The 9,555-nt window shown below is 35.0% G+C and overlaps 1 long non-coding RNA gene across 1 annotated transcript; it reads left to right on the forward strand.

Moving 5' to 3' along the window:
* The first annotated feature begins 841 nt into the window (after positions 1-841).
* Positions 842-1,826, forward strand: LOC121489160. Its single transcript, XR_005987287.1, has 3 exons — positions 842-981; positions 1,491-1,537; positions 1,772-1,826. It is a non-coding gene; the product is annotated as an uncharacterized LOC121489160 (long non-coding RNA).
* Positions 1,827-9,555: the final 7,729 nt, after the last annotated feature.

The raw sequence follows: 9,555 nt of genomic DNA on the forward strand, positions 1-9,555 counted from the left end.
TTTTACCTTTACTGGGCTATGATATCACTTGTCTGAAAGAGGAGATAAAGTGTAGATGAAGAGTGAAGCCATTCCAGGGTTGAAATTTTAGGACGGTTTACAAAGTGGACACTCAAGGGGATATGACATTTGCAGGTTAGATTAAGTCCACATACCAGAGTGGATTTCTGCTCCACTTCTGGGCATACACATGTGTTTATGTTTAAACCTGTCACTTGTCTGATGTGCTTTCTCAGCTTATAGCTGCTGAATGTTAAGATTTTTGAATCTGAAAAAATCTGAAAAAAAAAAAAAAAGTCTCAGGCCTGAGCAGAGGCGTGGATTACAATAAGCTTAGTGGGACACCAAGATATCATCAAAGATTCTTAGTGAAATATAAATGAAATATAAAGAGAGCCATTTTTCCGATGTACTTTTGGGTTTACAACCTTCAGGAAGAAAAAAAAAAAAGCAAGGAGTCAAAAGTGAGAAGGCAAAGTTGCGCCAGTGTCAGTCTTACTCTATTCCTCTATAAACCTGTGATTTCCAGCTTCAGACACCCCAGTTGTCCTGTCAGGTCTGTGACACCCAGGAATAACAGCTTCAAGTGGTAAAGCCTTTTAATCTAATTCATTTAATTTAGCTCACTTAACAATCCTCCATCCTAAACTACTTGATACATTAGAATATTGTTTATAAATATGCCACACTGTTGTCATTTTGACACTGCAGGGTGACAACTTACTGGCAGCTAACATACCACCCAGTATCTTACAAGTTAAATGTGCTCACTGCACTTGATCACTTGGCCTCATAAAGCTATCAAACAAAAACCAAGCCTGGGACTGGAATCATGCGACAGGACCTCGTTATACTCTCTTGTCTTAGTTTGAGCTGCATAACAAAGGCCAAAGACTGAATGACTTAAACAACAAACATTTGCATCTCACAGTTCTGGAATTGGGAAGTCTGAAATCGGGGTGTCAGCGTGGTTAGGCTCTGGTAAGTGTCCTATTCTTGGTGTCTTCACATGATGGAGAGAGAGAGAGAGATAGAGAGAGAGAGGGAGGAAGCATGCTCATCCCTATCTCTTCTTATAAGGGCACTGATCCCATCATGAGGGTGCCATCCTCGTGACCTCAGGACTTCTCCAAAGCCTCATTGCCAATGCTATCACATTGAGGATTAGGAATTCAAGTATTAGTTCTAGGGGGACACAGCCTTCAGCCCATGGCAGTGATCACCTGGATAACCTAGAACTACGGTCAAAGTAACTTATTTTCGATTATCTTTTAAACAGATATACCAATTTTCAAATTATTATATAGGATTGTAGTTTGATAACCACTGATAGAAATACATGTAAATATAATTCCTATCCTAGGTCAATCAATACAATTTAAAAAATGAAATATTTTGTGATGAATATTCATCATTGCTTTTTTTTTTTTTTTTTTTTGGTAATCACTGGGGCTCTTCATTGATGACCATTTATTCCTCTGTCTGGCAAGTGGGAGACTGAACCTCTTGTGTTTGATGAGCCCATGGCATAGATCTGGTGAGTCTCATGTTAAACATGATGTTTTGTGTGTAGGTCAAAAACCTCCAATGCTTTCTGTTATTTCTCCGTTGGCCTCCTGGGGCCTGCTTTGCATTATTCATTTATCCAATATTAACTGAGTGCCAACTACTTATTCAATCATTTAATCAAATTACATACACACACACACGCACATACACCCATTCCTTCTAGGACTGTACTAACATTATGCCGTAAAATTTCTGCTCTCAGGCAGCCCAGGTGGCTCAGCGGTTTAACACCTGCCTTCGGCCCAGGGCCTGATCCTGGAGTCCCGGGATTGAGTCCCACGTCGGGCTCCCTGCATGGAGCCTGCTTCTCCCTCTGCCTGTGTCTCTGCCTCTCTCTCTCTCTCTCTCTCTCTCTCTGTGTCTCTCATGAATAAATAAATAAAATCTTTAAAAAATATCTCTGCTCACTGTCCTTAAGGAGTTATATTCTAGATATATCAACAAGCATTTGGATAAAGATCATGATGAATTACAAAATATGTAATGACAGAAAATAGTATGGTAACCTTGTTTGATAACACTGTGCTATATGACTAAAATTTGCTAGGACATTAGAGCTTAATTGTTAAAATTTTACAAAGAGATAGATATGTGAGGTACCAATAGTAGGAATTTTTTCATAATGTCTATGTATATCAAATATCCATATTTAGACTTTAAATATATTGCTATTTTATTTGTCAATTATACCTCAAGAAAGCTTAATAAAAGAAAAAGTGTCAAGGGTTTATAGGTTCAGGGCACCTGGGTGGCTCAGTCGGCTGAGCATTTGCCTTCAGCTCAAGTCATGATCGTTGGGATCGAGTCCCACATCAGACTCCCTGCTCAGAGGGGACTCTGCTTCTCCTTCTGCCCTTCTCCCTACTCATGCTCTCTCTCTCTCTCTCTCTCATACTCTCACTTTCTCTCAAATAAATAAATAAATAAAATCTTTAAAAAAGAGTTTATAGGTTTATATTAGAAGAGAAAAATTTTAAATTAGGACATTTCATCAACATTTAATGAGGGAAATGTAGACATTCCTTAAATACAATCTAATATAGTTTCAAAATGCTTTTTGCTATTAATAAAATCCATTTTCTCTATTAAAAGCACTCTGTGAATTATAATCATAGTCTGGCTACAAATTTAATGTTCATCCTATATTATCTACATTTTGTATTTCCTATCTGACTCTGTTAACTATTTTCTAACTTGAGATAGCCTATTTTTTTTTAACAAAGATATTTCTGTTTTGTACCTAAAGGCAGAATGAAAAGAGAATTTCTCTCTTTAAATTCATCTCTAAAATAAATACTTCGTAATATTAAGGAACGTTTTAAGCCTGATAGCTATGGCTGGGGATTCCAGTACTATGTTAAATAAAAGTAGTGAGAGTGGGCACCTCTGTCTTATTGTCTTGGCTTGTTTGATCTTAAGGGAAAAGCTTTTATCTTTTCTAAGTTAAATATGATGTAAGCTGTGTCCTCCTCTTATATGGACTTTATTATGTTGAAGTATGTTCTTTTATACTCCATTTGTTGAGATTTTTTTTAATCATGAAAGCATTTTGATTTCTGTCAAATGCTTTTTCTGCAGAGGTGATCATATGATTTTTGTCCTTAATTTTTTAAATCTGATCTATCACATTTATTGACTTGTGTATGTTGGGCCATCCTTGTGTCCAGGGCATTCCCACATGACCATGGTGTTTGATCCCTTACCATTGAATTTGATTTGCATGTGTTTTGTTGAGGATTTCTGAATCTATGTTCATTAGGGATATTGGCATGTAATTTTCTTGTATGTGTGTTCTTGTATAGTTTTGGCATCAGGTAATACAAGGCCTTATATAATTAGTTTGAGAGTATTGTCTCCTATTACACTTTTTATTGTAGTTTTGGCATCAGGTAATACAAGGCCTTATATAATTAGTTTGAGAGTATTGTCTCCTATTACACTTTTTTAGAAGGTTTAGTATTGATTTGTCTTTAAATGTTGGCAAAATTCACCAGTAAAGACTTCTTTCCCTGAACTTTTCATTGGGGGCAGGGGGTGATTACTGATCAATCTCCTTAATTATAATTACTCTGTTTTTTTTGTTTTGTTTTGTTTTTGTATGGTTCTAGGAATTTTTTAATGATTTAAAAAAAAAAACTAATTCCAGAATAGTTAACATACAAGATTATATTAGTTTAAAGTGTATGATACAGTTTTCAATAATTTTATGCATTGCTCAGTGCTCATCATGGTAAGTGTGTTTTCAATCCCCATCACCTATTTCACCCATTCCTCTACCCACCTCCCCTCTGGTAACTGTTCATTTGTTCTCTACGGTTAAAAGTCTGTGTCTTGGTTTGTCTCTCTATTTCTTTTTCTGTTCATTTGTTTTGTTGTCTTAAATTCCACATGTGTTAAATCATATGTATCTGTCTTCTTTTGACTGGCTTTTTTTTTTCACCTGAAATAATACTCTCTAGCCACATCCATGTTGTCGCAAAGGACAAGAATTCACTCTTTTTACGGCTGAATAATATTCTGCTGTATACCCATACCACAGCTTCTGTATCTAATTCATCTATTAGTGGACACTTAGACTTCTACCATAATTTGGCTATTGCCAATAATGCTGCCCTAGATATAGGGATGGGTATATCCTTTTGAATTAGTGTTTTTCTCTTTTTTGGGTAAATACCCAGCGGTGAAATTACTGAATGATAGGGTAGCTCTATTTTTAGCTTTTTGAGGATCCTCCATACTCTTTTCCATAATGCCTGCACCAGTTTGCATTCCTACCAACAGTGCAAATTTATTTTCTGCTTAACACCCATTGTTTCTTGTGGTTTTGATCTTAGCCACCTGACAGTTGTGAGGGGATAGCTCCTTGTATTTTTTATTTGCATTTCCCTGAAGATGGGTGATGTTGCATGTGTCTTCATGTGTCTCTTGGCCATCTGTATGTCTTCTTTGGAAAAATGTCTATTCATGTCTTCTGCCCATTTTTAAATTGGATTATTCATTTGTTTTGTAGTTGAGTTTTAACATTTCTTTATATATTTTGAATACCTTTTCTGAATATGTCATTTGCAAATATCTTCTGCTGTTCAGTTGGTTGTCTTTTAGTTTTATTAGTTGTTTCCTTTTCTGTGCAGAAGCTTTTTATTTTGATGTAGTCCCAAAAGTTTATTTTTGTTTTATTTTTCCCCTCGCCTCAGGAGACATCTAGAAAAATATTGCTACAGTCAATATCAAAGAAATTACTGCCCACATTCTTTCCTAGTATGTTTATGGCTTCAGGTCTCACATTTACATCTTTAATCCATTTTGAGTTTGTGTGTATGCTGTAAGAAAGCGGTCCCATTTCATTCTTTTGTACATTGCTATCAAGTTTTCCTAACACCATTTGTTGAAGATACCGTGTTTTTCTCATTGCATATTCTTTTGTTGAAGATTAATTGACCATAAAATTGTGGGTTTATTTCTGGGCTCTCTATCCTGTTCCATTGATCTGTGTGACTGTGTTTATGCCAGTACCAAAGCTGGTTTGTTTACTACAGCTTTGTAGCATAACGTGAAGTAAGTAATTTTGATGTCTTCAGCTTTGCTCTCCTTTAAGATTTCTTTGTATATTGGGGGTCTTTTCTGGTTCTATACACATTTTAGGATTATTTGTTCTAGTTCTATGAAAAACCCTTTTGGTATTTTGATAGGCACTGTATCACATGTGTAGATCGTTTTGGGTTATGTTGACATTTTAACAATATTTGTTCTTCCAATCCATGAGCATGAAATATTTTCCCATTTCTTTGTGTCATCTTCAATTTATTTTATTATTTTTTATGGTTTTCAGAGTGTAGATATTTCAGCTCCGTAGTTAAGTTTATTTCTAGGAATCTTATTATTATTGGTGCAATTATAAATGGGATTGTTTTCTTAACAGTGTATAGAAATACAGTGGTTTTCTGTACATTGATTTTGTAGCCTGTGGCTTCACTGAATTCATTTATCAGTTTTAGTAGTTTTTTGGTGGAGTCCTTAAGGTTTTCTCTTTCTAGAAATTTATCCACTTATTTTGAGTTATCTAATTTGTTGGCATATGGCATTTCATGATATTTTCTTATGATCCTTGGTATTTGTTGTCAGTTGTAATATCTCCTCTTTCATTTCTGATTTTCTATGAGTCTTCTCTCTTTTTATTTTGGCTTGTCTACCTGGTGCATTTCAATTTTATCTTTTAAAAAATGTATCTTAGTTTTACTGATCTCTTCTATTTCTTTTAGTTTCATTTCATTTATTTCCTCTGTGTTTTTCCCTTCCTTCCAATAACTTTCGGTTAGGCTAGTTTTTTCTCCCTTTTCTAGTTCCTTGAGGTATAAAGTTAGGTTGTTTATTTAAGATACTTCATTTTTCTTAATGTAGGTATTTATTGCTATAAACTTCCATCTTCAAACTGCTTATGGCATCCCATAAATTTGGGTTTACTGTATTTCTATTTTCACTTGTCTCAAGCATTTTTTATTTCCACTTTATTTTAATTTTTTGACATAAATTCAGATGCATGTTATTTAACTTTTGCATATTTGTGGGTTTTTTAATATTCTTCTAGTAATTGATTTCTAGTATCAAATCATTGTGGTTAGAAAAGGTAATTGGCATGACATCAATCTTAAAATTATTAAGACTTGTTTGTGGCCTAACATATGACCTATCCTGGAAAATTTTCAAAGGTACTAAAGAAGAATATGTATTCTGCTACCTTTGGATGGAATGTCCTATTTATGTCTTTTAGGTCCATTTGGTCTAAAGTACAATTCAACTCCAGTGTTTCCTTTGTGATGTTCACTCTAGATTATCTATCCATTTTTGAAAGTGAGGTATTGAAGTCTCTTAGTAGTATTGTATTACTGTCCATTTTCCCTTTCAGATCTATTAATATTTACTTTATCTATTGAGGTTCTCTGATGCTGTGTGTATAAATATTTATAAGTGCTCAATCCTCTGGATGGATTGGCCCCTTTATCATCACATAGTGATGTCTCCTGTTACAGTTTTAGACTGGCATGCTAGTCTGCACTCCAAACCCCTTGTTCTGTGGGAAGAAGCTGGAGTCAGGGTTTCCCTCTGATTGTATGGTGCTATGCTGGGGGTGCAGTTTGTGGTAAGATTGTGTCTTAGGCTTTCCTGCTTGTTTGGATGTGAGTGACTGAGTGAGTTGTTTGTTTGTTTATTTGTAGAAGTCACTCAGCTAGTTTCTAGATTTCTCACAAAGTGAGTTGCTCTGTGTGAAGCTGTATACATAAGCATATGCTAAAGTATAATATAATCTAATATATAATCTTTCAATCTATTTTTAGGTATATTTGTTAGAGAATTTCAAAGAAAATAGTACACAGAATAAAGATAACTTCCAAAAAGATTTTAGTATAATTTTAAAAATTAACATATTGGTCATTCTTGAGATCTTGCCTTTTGTAATGACATAAATAGAGCTAGGGTATGATGCTAAGTGAAATCAATTAGTCAGAGAAAAAAAGACAAATGTCATACAAATGTCATATGATTTTACAGTATATGCAGAATTTAAGAAACGAAACAAATGACCAAAGGGGAAAAAAGAGAAAGAGAGAGAAACCAAGAAACAGACTCTTACCTATAGAAAACAAAGTGATGGTTACCAGAGAGGAAGTGGGGGATGGGTTAAATAGGTGATGGGGATTAAGGAGTGCTCTTGTCATGATGAACACCAGCTGATTAAAATAAAAAACTTAAAAATATACATCAATATTATTTCTAATAGTATACTATAAAACATTTTATGCAGTAGTTCTTTCTATGTACAGAATTTTAAAAGATAAATATTAGCTATCTAAAAAGAAAACATGAAGGATACAGTGCATCTATCCTAGTTTTAGAAGTCAATCTAAACTGTGCTTACCTGAATAACAAGAGATCCATTTATTAAGAGTTCCTTAAAAATTTTAGATGGATGAAACTGAAAACTAACATAAATAAAAAAGACTTAGCATAGTGACTGTGGGATGATGTTTTCAACTCTCTGTATTTAGACTTTGCCAGTAGAATGTCAAATATGCCAAGTTCCCCAAACACTGATAACCAAATAACAGGTCATTTATATATTTTGCTTTATAAACATATTTAAGATGTATTTATTTATTTATTCATGAGAGACACAGAGAGAGGCAGAGACACAGGCAGAGGGAGAAGCAGACTCCCTATAGGCAGCCTAATGCACAACTCAATCCCTGGACCCCGGATCATGCCCTGAGCCAAAAGCAGATGCTCAGCTATTGAGCCACCCAGGTGTCCCTGCTTTATTAACTTTTTAAGGACAGTTATCATGTAAGGCATTTTAAATTTAACTTGTCCTTTCTTCATTGCAAAGTAAACCAATCATTGCCTTTACTTTTTTTAATCATCTAAATTTGACTAATTTAGTTAAAATGTTGAAGTTTGAACCTTATACATATTTTTTAAAGTCATATCCTTTATAGAAGAGAGCATTTTAACCAAAGGAATTAGGAAGAGAATAAAAGGTGAGAATTGGGAAGATAATATAAAAGGTGGCTTATAACCAGTTTCTCCCTCTTGGGAATGCCTGAAGCTGGCAGGTGTGAAGGAAACCAGACTTCCTTATTTGTTGATAGAAAAAATGCCAGGCCGACTCATAATGCATGTATAGTTGGGGTTTGCCAGTCACTCTGAAACCAAAATGTGCTCACCTTGATAAAGTAGAGTCAGTAGCCTGAGTTGATGGTTGTCAGGCAGTGAGATGAAACAGGATGGCACTAGCTTTGACTTCTTATCTCTATCCATCCCTAGTAACTACTAAAGCTTGACTCTGAGTAAAATAATGGTTTAGAGTTATGGCAATGCTTTATAGAGAGATGGAATATCCCAGGATGTTAATAATGAGGGGTTAGGAAAGTCTGGATGAGCTCACTGCTATTACAAACAATCCCCAAATCTTAATACAGTAAATGTTTATTTTGTGCATGTATTGGAAGCACAGGAGTCATTCAGAAGCTCATGGCCCTCATGTCCTATGTCCCCACTTTCCTTTATTGTCATTCAGTATTCCTTATTTAGCTGGCAGATGGAAGAAGGAAAGCATGAAAGATTCTCAGAGACTTTAGGAGTCAAGACTGTAAGGGATATACACAAAATCTTTCCACATTCCACATGTAAAACCTATGCGTATAACTCATCGACATGATCTCACATATGCTCAATAGAGGCTGACTCTATTCCGGGAAGAGTGAGAATGGAATATGATAGCAGTTTGTTCCAAATTACAATTAGCAAAGGGAATTAACTAATAAATACATTTTATGTGATATTTTCTTTAATTCTCTTTTTTTTCTTTAATTCTTAAAGGGAGTTTTGCAAAGAGTAGCACAGCAGAACCGAGAACTTGCAGGTAGATGTGAACAGCTATGCCTAGCTGATTGTCGACCCAGGGAGAGAAACAAGTCAATGGAAGGACAGCCTTTTGAAAATAAAGTAATAGAGCAATTGCACATCGATAGGCAAGATGGAAACCTTTACCTAAACCCTACACTTTATGCAGCTATTAACTCAAAATGGATCTCAGACTTAAAATTCTAAGACTTTTAGGAAAAGAGAAAAGATAAAAGCTTCAGCATCTAGGGCCAGTCAGAGAATCATTAGACTTGACACTAAAAGAACAAACCATAAAGGGGAAAAAAATGGATGAAGTAGACATCAGCGTAATTTGAAACTTTTGCTCTATGAAAGACCCCTTTAGGACTTTGAGAAGGCAAGCCTGCCGACTGGGAGAAAATATTTGCAAACCACACCAGTATGCAGAATATATACATAACTCTCAACACTCAGCAGGAAGAATTAACTAACAAAATAGAATTAGAAAATGGGCAAAAGAGCCATTTCAACAGAGGACATAGAAACTGTAAATAAGCACATAAAATGATCTTCAATGTGCTTAGTCACTAAGGTGATAGAGATTCA

Source organism: Vulpes lagopus, chromosome 4, assembly GCF_018345385.1.
Source record: "Vulpes lagopus strain Blue_001 chromosome 4, ASM1834538v1, whole genome shotgun sequence".
In the NCBI taxonomy this organism is placed as follows: Eukaryota; Metazoa; Chordata; class Mammalia; order Carnivora; family Canidae; genus Vulpes; species Vulpes lagopus.